Source organism: Chrysemys picta, unplaced genomic scaffold, assembly GCF_011386835.1.
Source record: "Chrysemys picta bellii isolate R12L10 unplaced genomic scaffold, ASM1138683v2 scaf182, whole genome shotgun sequence".
In the NCBI taxonomy this organism is placed as follows: domain Eukaryota; kingdom Metazoa; phylum Chordata; order Testudines; family Emydidae; genus Chrysemys; species Chrysemys picta.
This window is the reverse complement of record NW_027052889.1, coordinates 26,252-48,214: the sequence shown is the minus strand read 5'-3', so window position 1 is coordinate 48,214 and position 21,963 is coordinate 26,252. Positions and strand designations below refer to the sequence as shown.

At 52.2% G+C, this 21,963-nt stretch overlaps 1 long non-coding RNA gene across 1 annotated transcript; it reads left to right on the top strand.

The window, feature by feature from the left end:
* Window positions 1-11,253: 11,253 nt before the first annotated feature.
* On the top strand, window positions 11,254-20,968 carry LOC135978251 (uncharacterized). Its single transcript, XR_010595681.1, has 3 exons — window positions 11,254-11,377; window positions 19,593-19,752; window positions 20,434-20,968. It is a non-coding gene; the product is annotated as an uncharacterized LOC135978251 (long non-coding RNA).
* The last annotated feature ends 995 nt before the right edge of the window (window positions 20,969-21,963 follow it).

The window sequence follows — 21,963 nt, the reverse complement described above, 5'->3', positions numbered from 1 at the left end:
CCCCCTGATTCCTCGGAGACGTCTGAGTCTCAGAGAGGTTCTCGTTCCCTTGCAGCAGGAGGACGTCACGGCCAATGTGATGCGCCAGCTCCGTATCATGCGGCACTTGCGCCAGGTGCCCGAGGCGCTGCAGGGCCTGTGCCTCTGAGGCCACCAGCAACTCCCGCTCCCTGCTGCAGGTACTGCTCTGGCTCTCTGTAAATGGAGAGCTAGTGGAAGGGGAAATGGAGCCCCCTGGCACTCACAGAAACCCTCTCCCCTCTCTGTGGAGCAGGGTCCTTTCCTCTGCCCCCAAATTCCTTCATCTGGGACAGGAACTCTTTCCCTCACACCCATTCCCCTCCCCCCTTTCCTTGATCTACCCCCATCCCATTCCCCCTGCGCCCAGGCAGAGCTCTGCCTGCCCCATATGGTGCAGAAAGGCCTGTGATATGCAGGGGGTCAGATTAGATGCTCTAACTGTCTCTTCTGCCCATAAAGTCTACTCATTTCTGAGAAACCGAGTGTAGCATTGGGAGCAGCCTCTGCTGTTTTACTGTCTAGCCGGCTTGCTTCCTAGAATGAACACTCATTGAGCGGGGTGATCCACAGAGAGTAGCTCAAACCTCCAAAGGGTCTGGCCTGCGGCAGAACATTAGCACTGCAGGGGAGGGGTGGGTGTGACAGTGACATCACAAAGGCCTTTTGCAGGCCTCAGCCTATTGGTCAAAGGTGCTTGGGAGGTGGTGACCTCACAGAGAGATGCTGACATCAGCCAGGCAGGACAGGGGCGCAGGGCCAGGGAAACCTCTGAGTCCCCTGTAGCTTTCCTTCAGCAAGTCTCCTTCTCGAGGTCTCTCTTTGAGGGCTGAGAGAGTATTAGGGGTCATGTACGTGAGCGCCAGGAGGAACCTCTTTTGAGTTTTCTCCTTTCTTTTTCCTGATTTTACTACAAAACAGACGTCCCTGTTTAGAAGGTCAGAGCCTCCGAGAGGTTTGGAACCTGTTCAGTCTGATCCATCTGTTCCACAAGTTCTTCAGTCCAATCCACTTCCCTAACTAATTTCCTTAATTTTTTAAAGTTAGCCCTTTTGAAAAAAAAAAAACCCTAGTCACAGATCTATTTTTGTTTACCCTACCATTTAGTTTAAACTGAATTAGCTCATGATCGCTCAAACCAAGGCTGTCCCCTACAACCATTTCTTCTAAGAGATCCTCACTACTCACCAACACCAAATCTAAAATGGCATCCCCTCTTGTTGGTTCAGCAACTACTTGGTGAAGGAATCCATCAGCTATCACATCTAGGAAAATCTGAGCCCTATTATATTACTAGCACTTGTCCTCCAGTCTATATCTGGGAAGTTAAAGTCTCCCATGATCACACAATTCCCATTAGTATTTACTTCATTAAAATCATTGAAGAGGTCTCTATCCCTAACCAAATCAGACTCTTGTTCTAACAGACAGCAAACCCCCCCTCTCACCCTCCCGAAAGGCAGAGATAGAGCCCAGGAATCGAGATGGTGGGGAAATTTCATTGAAACCGTTTCTGACCGAAAATCCTATTCAAACTAAACCAGTTTGTTTCTTGAAATCATAACAAGTGGCAATGAAAATTCTTTGTCACAATGTGTTAACTTGTCTCGTGGCACTCAAAGAGGAGACACTTAGATCTCAAAAATTAGATAAGATGCTTCAGTCTGAGCTGAGTAGTTGCTGCTCTTAACAATTGCAAAATAATACAATACAAATAAAATAAACTATTTCAGCCATTCTATTATGTCCTAATCTGATCTGAGTAAACATGATAGGACACCTCATCTTATGCACTGCTCCTAGTGACACTCTCCAATAGACCCAGCAGTCCTTATTTCCAGGCCCCTTCACTAACCACTGCTGCACACTCCCTCCCACAGCTGGCAATTACAACCAGGCCCTCATGTCCGGTCCCCCTGCTTTGAGAGGGAGTGTGCTCCGCTGGAGTGATTGGAGCAGGGAACTGGGAGTCAGGACTCCTGGGTTCCATTGCTGGTTTCCTATTGACCTGTGGGACTTGGGGTAAGTTGCTGCCCCCTCTAGGCTCTGTCCCCAGCAGTCAAATGGGGATTTCATACTTTCCCACTATTGGAAAGTGCTGGGAGAATCCCCCAGCAAAAGCTGCTCTGACAGTGCTAAGCAGCATCTGTTTGCTTGTGAGAATGTCCTATGGGACTGTGTCAAAAGCCTTATTAACACCAAGATAGATCACATCTACTGTTTACCCACCTCCACTAGGCCCCTAACCCTGCCAAAGAAGGAGCTAGGATTGGTCTGGAATGATTTGTTCTTGACAAGTCCATGCTCACTAGTCCTAAGAACCAAATTGTCCTGCAGCTGCTGACAAACTGATTGTTTAATAAGCAGAGGCTGCTCCCAATGCTACACTCGGTTTCTCAGAAATGAGTAGACTTTATGGGCAGCAGAGACCGTTAGAGCATCTAATCTGACCCCCTCTATATCACAGGCCTCCTGTCTACCACAATAGCTACTTTTGGGGCAAACACATTCCGGAAAGGCATCTAGTCTTTATTAAATGACATCAAGAGATGCAGAATCCACTACTTTCCATGGTAGCTTCTTCCTGTGGTCAATCATCCTCGCTGTTGAATATTTGTGCCTTATTTGTCATAGGAATTTGTCTCTTTTCACCTTCCAGCCATTGGGTCTTGTTCTGCCTTTCTCTGCTCGATTAAAGAGCCCTTTAATACCCAGTATTTTCTCTCCATTAAGGCATTTCAACACTTCAGTGAAGTCACCTTTCAATCTTCTTTTGATAAGCTAAACAGGTTGAGCTCTTTCAATAGCTCACTAGAAGGCATTTTTCTCCAGCCCTCAGAACATTTCATGGCTCTTTGCTGCCCCAGCTCCAATTTCTAGGACCATCTTTTTCAAAGGAGGACACCAAGACTGGAGGCAGTATTCCAATAGGAGTCTCACTGCTGCTGCTGTCACCTCCCTATCCTACTCACGGCTCTGCTCCTACGTCTAATGATGGCTTTAGCCCTGTTCACCACAGCATCACACTGGGAGCTCATGTTGAGTGGCTTCTCCACTCTGGCCCCTAAATCCTTTTCAGAGTCACTGCTTTCCTGGATACACGTCCCCATTCTGGAGGTGTGGCCGGCGTGCCTTGTGGCTACGTATAGGACCTTGCATTGGGCTCTGCTCAAACTTGTTTTCTTTGAATGGGTCCAGCTGGCCAAATGAGCCAGATCGCTCTGTATCACTGCCCTCTCCCCATCAGGAATTACCACTCTGCCTGTATTTTGTCACCCCCCAATCTTATCCGCAGTGATTCTATGTTTTCTCCCAATTCATTGATGATAATTATTTTAAAAAATTAGTCCTTGAGAGCTTCTTCAGACCCTTAGTACCCAGGACCTGCTCCCCACAGCACAGTGAGAAATGCTGTCCAGCCCTGCTGGTACATATGGGATAAGCAGAGAACAAACACACTTTAGGAGCTGTGTTGTCCATAGGCTCTGAACAACATGTGGGGGTCAGCAGATTACAAATGCACGACAGACCTGTAGTGTAGACAGGTCCCAACTGTGTCTCGGTTCCCCACCCTGCTCTAAGTTTAGTCACAGCCGCCATGTCTTTTCCGCCATGTCCCTTAACCCCACGTCACTGCAGAAGAGAGATTTTCTGGTAGCCAGCTGGCTCTCCTGCATGTGGATTTCATTCCAAAAGACGTGCTCTGGCTCAGTCCCATGCTATGGTTGGCTGAAGGAACCACTAGGCCCTGAGTTGTACAGGAGGGGCGACTAGATGCACATAATGGTCCTTTCTGACCTGAACCTCTATCAATCGCTACATTTTCTGCTGCTAGGAAGAAAACTCTGGACCTATTTTCTCTCATTCACTTTCAGTCAGAATAATTTCAATCCAGGCCAAAGGATTTCCTCTTCCATTGTGTCTTCAGCACCTTTGCGAGCAAAGAGTTACTGTTACCCACAGGTTACCAGTTTCAACCTGTCCCTGGGTGAGATGGCCAGGAAAGGGGTTGGAGCTCAACTGCACCTGGCCCAGGTGATGCAGCTCCCTAGGGTGAAGGGAATAAGTGTGGGGGTCACGTGACAAGACGCAGCCTGTGACTAGGACCCAGGCCTGCTGAGAGATAGAAGGGCAGCCTGTGCTCAGTCAGGAGAGAGACCCCAAGGGAAGCAGGCATGGGAGGGGCTTGGAGTGTCCTTTAAAGGTCAGGGACAAGCTGGGAAGGGGCCAGGCTGAGCACTAAGGACAAGGCCCTAGGAGGGAAAGACAGGGCAGTTTAGGAGATGGGGCAGATAGTCCAGTTGGTTTTGGCTCCCAGGACCAGACACCCAGAGGTGAAGGTGATTGTCGGGGCTTCTGTCCTTCTTCCCCAGTGTGGACCAGCTTGGTCCCTTGATACACCTTCTTGGGGGAGGGATAGCTCAGTGGTTTGAGCATTGGCCTGCTAAACCCGGGGTTGTGAGCTCAATCCTTGAGGGGGCCATTTAGGGATCAGGGCAAAAAACTGTCTGGGGATTGGTCCTGCTTTGAGCAGGGGATTGGACTAGATGACTTCCGGAGGTCCCTTCCAACCCTGATATTCTATGATTCCTTCAGCAACCAAGACTTCCCTCACGGATCACAGGGGGAACTCAATCCTGCCAACTATGCTAATCATAAATGAATCTACTCATCGTTAGGTACCCCCCGGCAGCCAGGCATGGCATCACAGCCCTCTCGCTGGGTCCCCCATCACAGTCCCCCATCCATGGTCGCTCCAGCACCTCGGCAGTTTCTCTGCCTGGTAACTCCGGCCAGGTCACCACCTTTAGTCCACCCTTCTGGGGCCCAGCTTGCCTCACACTAAAAGTCCAAAGAGGTCTTTCCACAGACAGAAGTCCTTCTGCCATCGCTGGGGCACTTGCTCAGCCTGTAGCCCCCTTGCTGGGCTTGGGAACCCTCTCCAGGTGCGTGCACGCCGCCTCCTCTGGGGCCGGTAGGGGAACCCAGTCCCACCCTGACATTGATAGCAGCTCAGGGCCCTGGACCCAACAGCTAGGTCTGCACCTTTCTCTTTGCTGCACTTTTCCAACCTCTCTTCTCAAGTTCCCCTCCAGGCTTTCCTTGCTGTTCTGAACTTCCTACCTCGTTCTCAATCCTGTTGCTACCCCAGCTGGGGTGTATCACCACTGAAGTCTGGCTCTTTAGGGGGGCGGATATGGTGCCTCTCAGTTCGGGCTCATTCTGTAATCAGCTTTCTGTGAGTGCCAGGGGGCTCCATTTCCCCTTCCTCTAGCTCCCCATTTACAGAGAGCCAGAGCAGTACCTGCAGCAGGGAGCGGGAGTTGCTGGTGGCCTCAGAGGCACAGGCCCTGCAGCGCCTCGGGCACCTGGCGCAAGTGCCGCATGATACGGAGCTGGCACATCACATTGGCCGTGACGTCCTCCTGCTGCAAGGGAACGAGAACCTGTCTGAGACTCAGACGCCTCCGAGGAATCAGGGGGGATTAACGGCCCCTGGAACCAGCAGCATTTCCACCCAGCCCCTGCCCACCTCTGAGGGATGGATTCCCCCTCCTGGCCCCCAGGATGGAGTCTTGTTGTCCTTCCTAGTGACCTCCAGTGGCAACCCCCCTCCTTGTACGGGGAGCTCCTGCCACCTCCCCCTCAGTGCCCCTGACAGCTGTTCCACCTCCAATCCACAGCTCAAGTTCTCAGACCCCTCTCCTCCAGCCCCACCCAGGTTGGGTAGGGAGGGGACTGTAGCGGGGGGGCAGGAGGGATTCTGGCAGCAGTGAAGTGGGATGTGGGGATGTTGAGACCTTTCCTCAAGTCACCCCAGCCACTAATGCTGAAGCCGCAGGATGGCAGCCCTGGTGAATGGGACGGATCAGCAGCCCCTGCTGACTGAATCCTCCTGTTCTCTCCAGCAGGGCCGGCTTTAGGAAGGGCGGGGCCCAATTCGAACATTTTTGGCGGGGCCCCGGCAGGGATGACTAACAAAAAAAATAATGTAAAAAAAAGCCTTTCATTTCTTCCATGTATTATTTACTTTCCATAACGATATAAATAATAAAATGATATATTCTGTACATTGCATCATATATGCTGTTGATGGGTTATTAATGAGCTCCATTTCACGTGTCTGGGTCACCGCCACTCCCTGGGGGTGTGCTAGGGTGACCAGATGTCCTGATTTTATAGGGACAGTCCCGATTTTTGGGTCTTTTTCTTATAGGATCCTATTATCCCCCACCCCCTGTCCCGATTTTTCACACTTGCTGTCTGGTCACCCTAGTGGTGTGCACATGTGTGGGTCCCAGCTGCTCCCTGCCCCCCTCATTGAAGCAGGTGTGCAGGGTTACTGCCCTGGGAACTGCAGGGCACCAGTGGACATGGGGCTGGCTGCAGGCAGGGCAAGGGGTGCGGGGCTGGCTGGAGACAGGGGTGTGTGGGGCTGGCTGGCTTTGGGCAGGGCCGCAGGGGGGTGCGGCAGGGGTTGCCTGGAGACAGGGCAGGGGGTGCGGCAGAGGCTGGCTGTGGGCAGGGGGTGCAGGGCTGGCTGCAGGCAGGGCAGGGGGGCAGGCTGGTGCGGGCAGAACAGGGGTGGCGGGGCTGGAGGTAGGGCAGGGGTGCAGCAGGGGCTGGCTGCAGACAGGGGGTGCAGGGCTGGCTGGAGACGGGGCTGGCTGCGGGCAGGGCAGGGGGTGCGGGCTGGTGCGGGGACGGGGTGCAGCAGAGGCAGCTGGAGCCCCGGCCCTTTAAATAGCCCCCGAGCCCCCCGCTATCCCAGGGCTCTGGGGGCTATTTAAAGGGCCCAGGGCTCCCCTGCTTCTACCGCCCCGGCCCTTTAAATAGCCGCGGGAGCTCTGGGGAAGCAGCGGGGCTCCAGTGGCTATTTAAAGGGCCGGGTTGGTAGAGGCAGCGGGAGCCCCGGACTTTTTAAATAGCCCCCAGAGCCCCGCAGCCCTACCCCAGGGCTCCAGCAGTGGGGGGCTGGTGGCAACTTAAAGGGCCTGGGGCTCCGGCCCCTGCTGGGAGCCCTAGGTCCTTTAAATTGCCCCCTGGGGAAGCCGAGCCACCCTGGTACAGCGCACCGGCTCTTGCCGGTACACCGTACCGGGGCTTGGGCCCGGGGCCGGATTCAGGGGAATTGGTTGAATTGGCCTAAAGCCGGCCCTGGTGGGGGTATGGCCACAGCGCCGCAGGGAGGGGAACCCTGAGGTGTGGGGGCTGGGTGGGTACTGGGAGTTCCTCCTGAAGGGACGGGGGTTGGCCAAGGTCACTCAGCCCCGGGGTGTGGGAGGGGGACTGGCTGAGGGCACTCAGAGCCCCAGGAAGTGGGGGGGGGGGGGCTGAGGGGAGGGACTGGCCAGGGGCACTCAGAGCTCTGGGGGGGGGCTGTCCGGGGGGGCACTCACAGCCCCAGGAGGTGGGTGGGGGAGGGGCGCACAGGATTTCAGGAATTCCCTGGCAGTGAAGAGCTGCTGGCGGCAGGGAGGAGCCAGCCGTGACAATCCCCACTTGGGATCCCTGGCTGGGCTAGTGGCTATGGGGGCCCGTGGCCAAGCTGCAGTGGAAGGTGACCTGAAGGAAATGCCTCGGCCTCCAGCTAGGAAGGGCCTGGGCCAGTAATGGCCCACCGTGCAGTGTCCCAGCTCCCTACCCCACACCTGCGGGGCACGGCCCCTCCTCTGTAGGGAGGTTGGCATGTATCTTAGTGCTGCTTCCTCCATCCCCAAAGGCCTCTCCCAGCCAGTCTCTGGCAACCCCTGCCGTTCAGTACGCACATTACCCTGCTGTGACATACCGGGGGGGGGGAACCCCTCGGGGATGGGGGGGCTGTCACACAGCTGGGCAATTTAACCCGGCTGGGCAGGAGTGACTGTCTCCCTGGAGCTGGGGTCTCTGCTCCTCTGAGTCTCAGCCCAGGTGTCTCTCTGCCCTTCCCCCCAGTCACCCCCGGGCGAGGTGGGAGAGCCCCACATTGCGTTCCAGCCCCGCATTCATACCCACAAGTGCTGGTGGGTTCCAATCCCAGCTGAACACGCCCACCCGGCCCTAGTGCAGAGCAGAAGGGCCCAGAGCTGCCCCACAGACCCTCTGGCTCTCCGAGCCAGCTCTTACCCATCACTGCAGCACGTCTGGCCCAGGCTGAACGCTGCTGCTCTGTTCAGAGAGGCTGGCACTTCTCGCTCCTGCCGTACGAGGGGCAGGTGCTGCTACCGACTGCTCCCCCTAACCCCCGCCCTGCTGCGCTCTGGGGATGCTGCCCTGCTGTGGAGCTCTCAGGTGTCTTGAACTGGAATTTGTTTGGAGAGAAACTGCTAAGAAGCCCTATCAGCCCCGAGCAGAGAGTACCTGGGAGCCTGCCTGGGTCAGGCGGGTCTGGTACAGCCTCCCGCCAGATAAGGCTCTTCCCTGGACCTGCCACTCATTGGAATCTGGAACGATTCCCTCCGAGGTAACACCCGGGGCAGCCAGGGCAGGGCAGGGCACGGCCTGCTCCCCGGGAGCGTTAGGGCTTTCAGGAGTCAGAGGTGCCAGCGGAGCAGGTTGTACGTTAAAGCAGCGAAGGCATTTGGGGGGGGCAGAGGAATTGGGTGCTTTGCCATTGCACTTGATCAGCTCAATTTGAAACTTCTTTCAAAGGAAATCCAGATGTATACATCTGACTGGGGTACATGTACACACATACACACGCACACTCACATGTGCACACACTCATGTGCACATACACGTACACACATACATACGCACATGTACACATTCATATATATACAGACGTACACATACACGCACATACGCTGTCCCTGGAGCGCCCCAGGATGCGACTGACGGGGTGGCTGGCTATTATGGAGGCAGAAGGGGGTTGGGAGAAAATAATCAAGAAGAACTTTTGCTGAAAATGCAAACCTAAGCTGGAAATCTGTGCAGGGCTGGGTCAGCGAAAATGATCTTTTGAGCTGTTCTTATTAACCGTGGTCCTGTACTTCCTGGTTTGCGTCGGACCCAGGCAGGAGACTGGGCTGCTCTCAGCTGTAGAAGCCATTGGAATGAGCCAGGTCGGAATGAGCCAGGCCCTCAGAGCCTTCTGCCACCAATCGCCCCAGCAGTCACTGATCCACACCAAACCACGTCCTTCCAGTCAGGCAGTTTCATATGCACACGTCAAACCCTTGGTTTGCCACTCAGACACCACGGTGATGGGCACAGTAAGGACCGAGAGACGCTAAACAGGCAGACAGACAAGGAAATAGTGGCCCTGCCTACAGGTGCGTGTGTGGTGCAAACGGATGAACACCAGTTGCTGGCTGAAGGCACAACCTTAATTCCCACATCCCCTGTCTGTCAGCTATCGTTCGCTTGGCAGCCTGAGCTCCGATTTCTAACGCAGCGTTTTGCTCTGGCCTATTGTGGTTCTCATGTCCGGGGGCGCCTTGGCCCCTGGTATCAGGAGCGGTGCTAAGGAGGCTGCTTTTCAAAGGTCCTTAAGTAGGGTTGACAACTTTCTACTTGCACAAAACCAAACGCCCTTGATCCAACCCCTTTCATGACCTTCTCTACGGCCCCACCCCCACTCACTCCAGCCCAGCCCACCTCCCTCAGTCGCTCGCTCTCACACCCTCACTCACTTTCACTGGGCTGGAGCTGGGGGTTGGAGTGCAGGGAGGGGTGAGGGCTCCGGTGGGGATGTGGGCTCTGGGATTGGGCTGGAGATTAGGGGTTTGGGGGTGCCAGAGGGGGATCCGGGCTGGGGCAGAGGGTTGGGGTGCAGAGACTGGGAGGGAGTTTGGGTGCGGGAGGGGGCTCAGGGCTGGGGTAGGGGATTGGGGTGGGGGTGTGGGGTCTGGGAGGGATTAGGGTACAGGAGGGGGTTCCGACCTGGGGCAGGGTTTCTGGGTGCGAGCTCCGGCCAGGCGGGGCTTACCTCAGCCAGCTCTTGGTCAATGGCACACCGGTGCTAATGCAGGCTCCTGACCCCTAGTCTCCCTCCGCTGGCAGGCTCTGAGCAAGGCCTGCCCAGAGAACATGGATGACGAGCTCTCGATCCTGCTGACAGCACCCCCCAGCACAAACTTCAGCACATCTTGGAGGTGAACAGAATGGGGAGGGGCCGCAGGGGTTTTACCTTAGCCCTGGGGACTCCTAGAAAGAAGAGACTGGAAAATCCATGTTTCTATTGGATCCTTCCGAGTATGCATTTGTGATATAAACTCACTGGGTGACCTTGGGGTAACTCACTTCCCCCTTACGGCATCAGTCTTCTCCACTATCAAATCTACACGGGGGAAGAAGGACAGAAGCCCCGACAATCACCTTCACCTCTGGGTGTCTGGTCCTGGGAGCCGAAACCAACTGGACTATCTGCCCCATCTCCTAAACTGCCCTGTCTTTCCCTCCTAGGGCCTTGTCCTTAGTGCTCAGCCTGGCCCCTTCCCAGCTTGTCCCTGACCTTTGAAGGACTCTCCAAGCCCCTCCCATGCCTGCTTCCCTTGGGGTCTCTCTCCTGGCTGAGCACAGGCTGCCCTTCTATCTCTCAGCAGGCCTGGGTCCTAGTCACAGGCTGCATCTTGTCACGTGACCCCCACACTTCTTCCCTTCGCCCTAGAGAGCTGCATCACCTGGGCTAGGTGCAGTTGAGCTCCAACCCCTTTCCTAGCCATCTCAGCCAGGGACAGGTTGAAACTGGAAACCTGTGGGTAACAGTAACTGGTTGCTCCCAAAGGTGCTGAAGACACAATGGAAGAGGAAATCCTTTGGCCTGGATTGAAATTATTCCGACTGAAAGTGAATGAGAGAAAATAGGTCCAGAGTTTTCTTCCTAACAGCAGAAAATGTAGCGATTGATAGAGGTTCAGGTCAGAAAGGACCATTATGTGCATCTAGTCGCCCCTCCTGTATAACTCAGGGCTAGAATGTGACCAAGTGGTTCCTTCAGCCAACCATAGCATGGGACTGAGCCAGAGCACGTCTTTTGGAACGACATCCACATGCAGGAGAGCCAGCTGGCTACCAGAAAATCTCTCTTCTGCAGTGACGTGGGGTTAAGGGACACGGGGGAAAAGACATGGAGGCTGTGACTAAACTTAGAGCAGCAAGGCCAGGAAAACCAGGGTTAGGTCCCAGGCCTGGCTATCAGATCTGCTGTTTTCTATTCCTGGCTTTGGGACCATGAGCGAGTCTCTGCACCGCTGGGTGCCTCGGTTTCCCCAGCTATCAAATGGAGCTAATCAAGGTTTTGTTTGTTCTCCCCATTTTACAGGGTGGGAAACCGAGACACAGTTGGGACCTGTCTACACTACAGGTCTGTCGTGCGTTTGTAATCTGCTGACCCCCACATGTTGTTCAGAGCCTATGGATAACACAGCTCCTAAAGGTACGTTTGTTCTGTGCTTATCCCCTATGTACCAGCAGGGCTGGACAACATTTCTCACTGTGATGTGGGGAGCAGGTCCTGGGTACTAAGGGTCTGAAGAAGCTCTCAAGGACTAATTTTTTAAAATAATTGTTATCAATGAATTGGGAGAAAACATAGAATCACTGCGGATAAGATTGGGGGGTGACAAAATACAGGCAGAGTGGTAATTCCTGATGGCGAGAGGGCAGTGATACAGAGCGATCTGGCTCATTCGGCCAGCTGGACCCATTCAAAGAAAACAAGTTTGAGCAGAGCCCAATGCAAGGTCCTATACGTAGCCACAAGGCACGCCGGCCACACCTCCAGAATGGGGACGTGTATCCAGGAAAGCAGTGACTCTGAAAAGGATATAGGGGCCAGATTGGAGAAGCCACTCAACATGAGCTCCCAGTGTGATGCTGTGGTGAACAGGGCTAAAGCCATCATTAGACGTAGGAGCAGAGCCGTGAGTAGGATAGGGAGGTGACACAGCAGCAGTGAGACTGCTATTGGAATACTGCCTCCAGTCTTGGTGTCTTCCTTTGAAAAAGATGGTCCTAGAAATTGGAGCTGGGGCAGCAAAGAGCCATGAAATGTTCTGAGGGCTGGAGAAAAATGCCTTCTAGTGAGCTATTGAAAGAGCTTAACCTGTTTAGCTTATCAAAAGAAGATTGAAGGGGACTTCATTGAAGTGTTGAAGTGCCTTAATGGAGAGAAAATACTGGGTATTAAAGGGCTCTCTAGTCTAGCAGAGAAAGGCAGAACAAGACCCAATGGCTGGAAGGTGAAAAGAGACAAATCCCTATGACAAATAAGGCACAAATATTCAACAGCGAGGATGATTGACCACAGGAAGAAGCTACCAAGGAAAGTGGTGGATTCTCCATCTCTTGATGTCATTAATAAAGACTAGATGCCTTTCCGGAATGTGTTTGCCCCAAAAGTAGCTATTGTGGTAGACAGGAGGCCTGTGATATGCAAGGGGTCAGATTAGACGCTCTAACTGTCTCTTCCGGCCATAAAGTCTACTCATTTCTGAGAAACCGAGTGTAGCATTGGGAGCAGCCTCTGCTGTTTTACTGTCTAGCCGGCTTGCTTCCTAGAATGAACACTCATTGAGCGGGGTGATCCACAGGGAGTAGCTCAAACCTCCAAAGGGTCTGGCCTGTGGCAGGACATTAACACTGCAGGGGAGGGGTGGGTGTGGCAGTGACATCACAAAGGTCTTTTGCAGGACCTCAGCCTATTGGTCAAAGGTGCAGGGGAGGTGGTGACCTCACAGAGGGATGCTGACATCAGCCAGGCAGGATGGGGCGCAGGGCCAGGGAAACCTCAGAGACCCCTGTGGCTTTGCTTCAGCAAGTCTCCTTCTCGAGGTCTCTCTTTGAGGTCTGAGAGATATTTGGGTTCAGGTACGTGAGCGCCAGGAGGAACCTCTTTTGAGTTTTCTCCTTTCTTTTTCCTGATTTCACTAGAAAACTGACGTCCCTGTTTAGAAGGTAAGAGCCTCCGAGAGGTTTGGAACCTGTTCAGTCTGACGCATCTGGCGCCAGCTGAATTTTAGGCATGGAAAACACTAGCTTAAGGTGGCCGAATTTTATTCCCCACCTGGGATTTTGTCCCTTAGAATCACTGGGGATATTAGGGTTTGTCCTTTTTCTTTTACCTTTTCCTCCATCCATCCCTCCCTCCTTTCTCTTCATCTCTTACTTCTTTTGTCCTTTCCCCGTTCCCCTCCCACCACCAGGAGGGGGGTGTGTGTGTCGTGGGGGGTGCTCTACAACTCCCATTGTGGGAGGTCCACCGAAAAATGTGGCGTTGAAATAGTGCTCAGACAGTGATCCCCAGCGGTGACCTGGGCCATCCTTTGGGCTCTCTGGTGAAAACCCTCATCCTCCCGCCCCTCGGTCGCTACCCTGATTGGCTGAGCAGGGGGTTATTGACAGGGAGGAGACTCAGGTCCCTGTTGTTTTCTTTTAAGACCAAGTAAATAGTCATAACCAGTCATATGTTCGACAAATTTTGCTGCTTCTCTGCAGTTCATTATTTTCTCTACCATTCCAGTTCTCCTAAAATACTTGCTGAATAATTACTATGAACTCTTGCTGGTCTGGAACTCACTTGAGAACACTTTATTCAGGTCATTCAATGTCTGAAATTCAAGATCCGATGGTTAGTTTGAAAATCAGGGCTCTTGGGTCCTATTCCCAACTCTGCCACGGACTGGCTGTGTGACCTAAGACAAGTCAATTCTCCTTTCTCAGCCTTAGCTTCTCCCTCTTTCAAGTAGGGATAACAATCCGCTCCTACCTACCTCCCGACAGGTGGAGGATGGGGATCTATTGGAGAGTGTCACTAGGAGCAGTGCATAAGATGAGGTGTCCTATCACGTTTACTCAGATCAGATTAGGACATAATAGAATGGCTGAAATAGTCTATTTTATTTGTATTTTATTATGTTGCAATTGTTAAGAGCAGCAACTACTTAGCTCAGACTGAAACATCTTATCTAATTTTTGAGATCTAAGTGTCTCCTCTTTGTGTGCGACGAGACAAACACGTACTCCTGTTCTTTTTGTGACACAGAAGATGCTTTTGTTTTGCAACAAAATATTTTTGCAAAGAATTTTCATGCCACTTGATATGATTTCAAGAAACAAACTGGTTTAGTTTGAATGGGATTTTCGGACAGAAACGGTTTCAATGAAATTTCCCCACCATCTCGATTCCTGGGCTCTATCCCTGTCTTTGGGGGGTTTGCTGTCTGTTAGAACCAGGAGTCTGATTTGGATAGGGATTGAGACCTCTTTAATGTTTTTAATGAAGTAAATACTAATGGGAATTGTGTGATCATGGGAGACTTTAACTTCCCAGATATAGACTGGAGGACAAGTGCTAGTAATATAATAGGGCTCAGATTTTCCTAGATGTGATAGCTGATGGATTCCTTCACCAAGTAGTTGAAGAACCAACAAGAGGGGATGCCATTTTAGATTTGGTGTGGGTAGTGAGGATCTCTTAGAAGAAATAGTTGTAGGGGACAGCCTTGGTTTGAGCGATCATGAGCTAATTCAGTTTAAACAAAATGGAAGGGTAAACAAAAATAGATCTGTGACTAGGGTTTTTGATTTCAAAAGGGCTAACTTTAAAAAATTAAGGAAATTAGATAGGGAAGTGGATTGGACTGAAGAACTTGTGGATCTAAAGGTGGAGAAGGCCTGGAATTACTTCAAGTCAAAGTTGCAGAAACTCTCAGAAGCCTGCATCCCAAGAAAGGGGGGAAAATTCATAGGCAGGAGTTGTAGACCAAGTTGGATGAGCAAGCATCTCAGAGAGATGATTAAGAAAAAGCAGAAAGCCTACAAGGTGTGGAAGATGGGAGTGATCAGCAAGGAAAGCTACCTTACTGAGGTCAGAAAATGTAGGGACAAAGTGAGAAAGGCCGAAAGCCATGTAGAGTTGGACCTTGCAAAGGGAATTCAAACCAATAGTAAAAGGTGTAAAAGGTTCTATAGCCATATAAATAAGAAGAAAACAAAGAAAGAAGTGGGACCGCTAAACACTGAGGATGGAGTGGAGGTTAAGGATAATCTAGGCATGGCCCAATATCTAAACAAATACTTTGCCTCAGTCTTTAAGAGGCTAATGAGGAGCTTAGAGATAATGGTAGGATGACAAATGGGAATGAGGATATGGAGGTAGATATTACCACATCTGAGTTAGAAGCCAAACTCGAACAGTTTAATGGGACTAAATCGGGGGTCCCAGATAATCTTCATTCAAGAATATTAAAGGAACTGGCATATGAAATTGCAAGCCCATTAGCAAAAAATGTTAATGAATCAGTAAACTCAGGGGTTGTTCCGTATGACTGGAGAATTGCTAACATAGTTCCTAGCTTTAAGAAAGGGGAAAAAAGTGATCCGGGTAACTACAGGCCTGTTAGTTTGACATCTGTAGTATGCAAGGTCTCAGAAAATGTTTTGAAGGAGAAAGTAGTTAAGGACATTGAGGTCAATGGTAATTGGGACAAAATACAACATGGCTTTACAAAAGGTAGAGCGTGCCAAACCAACCTGATCTCCTTCTTTGAGAAGGTCACAGATTTTTTAGACAAAGGAAACGCAGTGGATCTAATTTCCCTCGATTTCAGTAAGGCATTTGATACGGTTCCACATGGGGAATTATTAGCTAAATTGGAAAAGATGAGGATCAATATGAAAATTGAAAGGTGGATAAGGAATTGGTTAAAGGGGAGACTACAACGGGTCGTACTGAAAGGTGAACTGTCAGGCTGGAGGGAGGTTACTAGTGGAGTTCTTATATTATGGGAACAAGTAAATAACTTTTCCTTATTCCCTTTCTTCACATCACTCATGATTTCATACACCTCTATCATATCCCCCCATAGTCTCCTCTTTTCCAAGCTGAAAAGTCCTAGCCTCTTTAATCTCTCCTCATATGGGACCCCTTCCAAACCTCTAATCATTTTAATTACCCTTCTCTGAACCTTTTCTAATGCCAGTATATCTTTTTTGAGATGAGGAGACCACATCTGTACACAGTATTCAAGATGTGGGTGTACCATGGATTTATATAAGTGCAATAAGATATTCTCCGTCTTATTCTCTATCCCCTTTTTAATGATTCCTAACATCCTGTTTGCTTTTTTGACTGCCGCTGCACACTGCGTGGAAGTCTTCAGAGAACTATCCACGATGACTCCAAGATCTTTTTCCTGATTCATTGTAGCTAAATTAGCCCCCATCATATTGTATGTATAGTTGGGGTTATTTTTCCCAATGTGCATTACTTTACGTTGTCCACATTAAATTTCGTTTGCCATTTTGTTGCCCAATCACTTAGTTTTGGGAGATCTTTTTGAAGTTCTTCACAGTCTGCTTTGGTCTTAACTATCTTGAGCACTTTAGTATCATCTGCAAACTTTGCCACCTCACTTTTTACCCCTTTCTCCAGATCATTTATGAATAAGTTGAATAGCATTGGTCCTAGGACTGACCCTTGGGGAACACCACTAGTTACCCCTCTCCATTCTGAAAATTTACCATTTATTCCTACCCTTTGTTCCCTGTCTTTTAACCAGTTCTCAATCCATGAAAGGATCTTCCCTCTTATCCCATGACAACTTAATTTACATAAGACCCTTTGGTGAGGGACCTTGTCAAAGGCTTTCTGGAAATCTAAGTACACTATGTCCACTGGATCCCCCTTGTCCACATGTTTGTTGACCCCTTCAAAGAACTCTAATAGATTAGTAAGACATGATTTCCCTTTACCTAAACTATGTTGACTTTTGCCCAACAATTTATGTTCTTCTATGTGTCTGACAATTTTATTCTTTACAATTGTTTCAACTAATTTGCCCGGTACTGACATTAGACTTACTGGTCTGTAATTGCCGGGATCACCAATAGTGCCCTTTTTAAATATTGGCGTTACATTAGCTATCTTCCAGTCATGGATGCAGAAGCTGATTTAAAGGACAGGTTACAAACCATAATTAGTAGTTCCGCAATTTCACATCTGAGTTCTTTCAGAACTCTTGGGTGAATGCCATCTGGTCCCAGTGACTTATCAGTTAATTCCAAAACCTCCTCTAGTAACACCGCAATCTGTGACAATTCGTGAGATTTGTCAGCTACAAATGCTGGCTGAGGTTTGGGAATGGCTGGAAGGTGAAAAGAGACAAATTCCTATGACAAATAAGGCACAAATATTCAACAGCGAGGATGACTGACCACAGGAAGAAGCTACCAAGGAAAGTGGTGGATTCTCCGTCTCTTGATGTCATTTAATAAAGACTAGATGCCTTTCTGGAATGTGTTTACCCCAAAAGTAGCTATTGTGGTAGACAGGAGGCCTGTGATATGCAGGGGGTCAGATTAGATGCTCTAACTGTCTCTTCTGCCCATAAAGTCTACTCATTTCTGAGAAACCGAGTGTAGTATTGGGAGCAGCCTCTGCTGTTTTACTGTCTAGCCGGCTTGCTTCCTAGAATGAACACTCATTGAGCGGGGTGATCCACAGAGAGTAGCTCAAACCTCCAAAGGGTCTGGCCTGCGGCAGAACATTAGCACTGCAGGGGAGGGGTGTGTGTGGGAGTGACATCACAAAGGCCTTTTGCAGGACCTCAGGCTATTGGTCAAAGGTGCTGGGGAGGTGGTGACCTCACAGAGAGATGCTGACATCAGCCAGGCAGGACAGGGGCGCAGGACCAGGGAAACCTCAGAGTCCCCTGTAGCTTTCCTTCAGCAAGTCTCCTTCTCGAGGTCTCTCTTTGAGGACTGAGAGAGTATTAGGGGTCACGTACATGAGCGCCAGGAGGAACCTCTTTTGAGTTTTCTCCTTTCTTTTTCCTGATTTTACTAGAAAACAGACATCCCTGTTTAGAAGGTAAGAGCCTCCGAGAGGTTTGGAACCTGTTCAGTCTGATGCATCTGGCACCAGCTTAATTCTAGGCATGGAAAACACTAGCTTAAGGTGGCCGAATTTTATTCCCCACCTGGGATTTTGTCCCTTAGAATCACTGGGGACATTAGGGTTTGTCCTTTTTCTTTTACCTTTTCCTCCATCCCTCCCTCCTTTCTCTTCATCTCTTACTTCTTTTGTCCTTTCCTCTGTTCCCCTCCCACCACCAGGAGGACTCTGTGTGTGTGTCGTGGGGAGTGCTCTGCAATGGGAACAGGGACAATTCTCCAACTTTGGGCAGTCGAGAGCCTGGGTGAGATAAGGGGCGTTAAAGCCCTTTGTAAAGGAGAAAGGGGAGTTTCATGGTGTTGAGCACCAAGGAATTCTAAACTTTGCTAAAACATCTAGTCTGCAGAAACCAGAAATGGTTGGGGCCACATTGTAACCATTGTCTTTTTTAAAGCCCATTGAGGGATGTGAGTCCCACCCTTTTAGGTATCTGGGGTGCTGGGAGAAGAGAAGAGGTGCCTGTCTCCATTTTATGGCCTCAACAAACTAAGTGCTGTGCCCCAGTTCTCGTCAGAGATCCCTGAAAAAGAACAGAGGGTCCTGTGGCACCTTTGAGACTAACAGAAGTACTGGGAGCATAAGCTTTCGTGGGTAAGAACCTCACTTCTTCAGATGCAAGTGAGGTTCTTACCCACGAAAGCTTATGCTCCCAGTACTTCTGTTAGTCTCAAAGGTGCCACAGGACCCTCTGTTGCTTTTTACAGATTCAGACTAACACGGCTACCCCTCTGATATGTGAAAAAGAACGTCTTCCCATCCATTAACATACCTGGAAAGATACTGGAACTCCTTATTAAACAATCAGTTTGTCAGCACCTACAGGACAATTTGGTTCTTAGGACTAGTGAGCATGGACTTGTCAAGAACAAATCATTCCAACCCAATCCTAGCTCCTTCTTTGGCAGGGTTACGGGCCTAGTGGAGGTGGGTAAACAGTAGATGTGATCCATCTTGGTGTTAATAAGGACATTCGCACAAGCAAACTAGGGAGATGTGGTCTAGATGCAATTAGTATAATATGTGTGCACAGATGGTTGAAAGCCCGTACTCCAACAGCCCAGAACCAAACACTCCTCCTCCTGGGCAGTGCGCTCTGACCTCTAATGGTCAGATGCTGCTTAGCACTGTCAGAGCAGCTTTTGCTGGGGGAGTCTCCCAGCACTTTCCAATAGTGGGAAAGTATGAAATCCCCATTTGACTGCTGGGGACAGAGCCTAGAGCGGGGAGCAACTTACCCAAAGTCCCACAGGTCAATAGGAAACCAGCAATGGAACCCAGGAGTCCTGACTCCCAGTTCCCTGCTCCAGTCACTCCAGCGGAGCACACTCCCTCTCAAAGCAGGGGGACCGGACATGAAGGCCTGGTTGTAATTGCCAGCTATGGGAGGGAGTGTGCAGCAGTGGTTAGTGAAGGGGCCTGGAAATAAGGACTGCTGGGTCCCATCCCTGGCTCTGACACTTGGTGTGACCCTGAGCCAGTAGCTTCCCCACCCCAGGCCTGTTTCCCATCAGTAGGGTTGGGGTAGCAGCCCCTACAGACCAGGGGGGTTGGGAGGCTCCAGGAAGGTGTGTAAAGTGCCGGGATGTCAGGATCCCGGAGGTGCTGTCACCCCCGCATTAGGCCAGTGTTCTGCACCCCCTGCTGCTGGCCGAGTTTCTCTGTCCCTTGGCAATAAGATAGACTCTTGTTTTCACAGCCAGTCGATCGCCCAGTGCTATCACCCTGCCTGCTGGCTGGGCAGGGTAACTCCTCAGGTCACCACCACCCTCTCCAGCCTGCCTTGGCTTTGGGGAGTGAGGAGGAGGGCGAGGGACGATACTGAACATCCTCCATCCATCGCTCCGTCAGCAGAGCAAGTGAGTGGCATTAGGGTTCCCCGTTGGCGTCCCCTGTCTGTCTGGGGAGAGGCAGAAAGAGGGGGAAAGAATCTCTCCCAAAGGAGATTGGATTTGCAAACCGCCCCCAGGAGCCCCTCGCTCTCAGACTGGGGAGGGGCTTCTCCAGAGCCGTCTCCAGTGTGTTTGGAAAGGTCCCAGCAATGGGGCTCCCAACGCTTCCCTTGTGGGAGACCGTTCCCCAGGCTGAGCGTCTCTGAGCTGGGCCAGACCCTGTGAGCTGCTGAGCATGGAAATCAATGGGAACGGCAGGGGCCCTGGCCTTGCTCTGCCTCGGGACTTTGACGTGGGGAATGGTTTCCAAGGAGAAGTCCGGACTCCTGGGTTCTGTTCCTTCTCTAGCCTGGGGGGGAATGTGGCCTGGGACGGCAGGAGGGAGCTGCTTGTCCAAAGTGACTGAGCCCAGTGATGGAAAAGGAGGAGACTCCCCGGGCATTGCAGCCCCAGAGGTGACGAGGGGGAACGCTGGGAGCAGATCATGCAATGAACTCCTGCCAGTGCGTGTAGATTGCATTACATGCACCCCTGTGGGGGGACGAGGAGCTGCTCTGGCTGGGGCAGGGATGGGGAGGGACCAAACAGGCTGGTTAGTGAGAGGCTGCCTTGACCCCAGACTCACGCCCGCTCCCCGCTCGGTTCCAGGGTGGCCAGGCTCCTGAGGATGTTCAGGAAGAAGGCTCTGCAGGTGGCCCCAGAGCCTGAGGGAAGCAGCTGCCATCTTCCCCGGGAGCAGAGCGGCCCCTCCGTCCCCACTGGCGGGGAAGGAGCTCCCGGCCAGGCCAGGAGGTGGAAGTGCCCAGTCTTCTGGCGGAGAAAACCCGCTCCCAGCGCAGGCGCCGAGGTGGGAGAGGCCAGGTCGAAATGGAGCTGGGCCAGGCTGCGGCTGGGCAGGCAGGACCCAGCGCAGGAGGGGAGCTGGGCAGAGTGACTCTGGGACATGTTGTGTGGGCAGCAGCAGCCCCAGGAGCCCAGCCCTGATTCCCAGCAGGAGGCATCGCCCTGCCCGGTCACTGAGGACTTTCCAGCCTCCCCAGGGCAGGAGGTGGAGGATCCCTGTCCCACCACCAGCAGCTCGGCCCGCTCCCCATGGGACAGCAGCAGTGCCTGGGACTCGGGCAGCAGCGAGGCCGATGGGCGCCGCAGCTTTGTTCCAGGTGAGGAGTCAGGCTGGGCTCAGGGAGAGGTGAGGGCGGGGCTGTGAACACCCTGGGCCCAGGCCCTCGATCAGTGCTATGGGGGCGGATCCCCAGCCCAGGGGTCTGGCCTGAGCCACATGAAGCCCACTGACACTAGATGCTGCCACTTTGGTCCTCGGTGCTCCAGTTGGGGGGAGGCACCTCCCAGGGAGTCCAGGACAGCGTGGGGGGGTCTCTTTGCTATGGGCTCCTGAAGGAGTTGGGGGCTGAAGGCATCACTGAGACGGGGGAGTGTGGGGCCCGATCTGCCCTGGGTCCCGGAGGTGGGAAGGGGACACATTGCCCCAGCGTGCCCCTGTCCTTCCCCCGAGTGGCAGCAGGCGTCACCCTGTCCCCTTCTCTCCCTGGTGCAGGGACCGCCAGGGACTCAGGGGACGAGGAGGAGGAATGGGTGGACGTGGCCACAGAGGAGGCTGCTCTCAATAACAGCCGAGAGCAGCTCCAAGACGGAGAAAAGGTACAAACGTTCCCCAGCTGTGCTGGAACCAAGACTGTCCTGCCCCTTCCCAGCACCTGACCCCCTGCAGAGGGTCTTGTCCCTGATGATCCACCAGCCCTAATGGGGACCTTTCTCCTCCATGATCTGGGACCCCAGAGGTGGGGGTGTCTGTCACACACCAGCCAGGTCTCCTCCCCCCACAGGCACTGTCCCAGTTCCTGACCCTGCTTGTGGTGGAGTGGTGGGTGATTTGGACAATGGGCGGGTCCCCACTATCCCCCATTCAGGCCTGAGTCCTGCAGCTGCTGTGTGGGGGCAGGGAGGTCCCTGGCTAACTGGCTCTCTCTCCCCTAACCCCACTCCTGGTGGGTGCAGGAGGAGGCCCAGCAGCTCGTGTTCCTGCACGCCATCCACCAGCAGAGAGGGCAGGACACACTGGAGCCGCACTGCTGCAAGGCTGCTGTGGCGGAGAGGATTGTGGTGAGCGAGACACGGCGCCCAGAGGGAGGACAGAGACATGGGAGGGGCAGGGGTCTC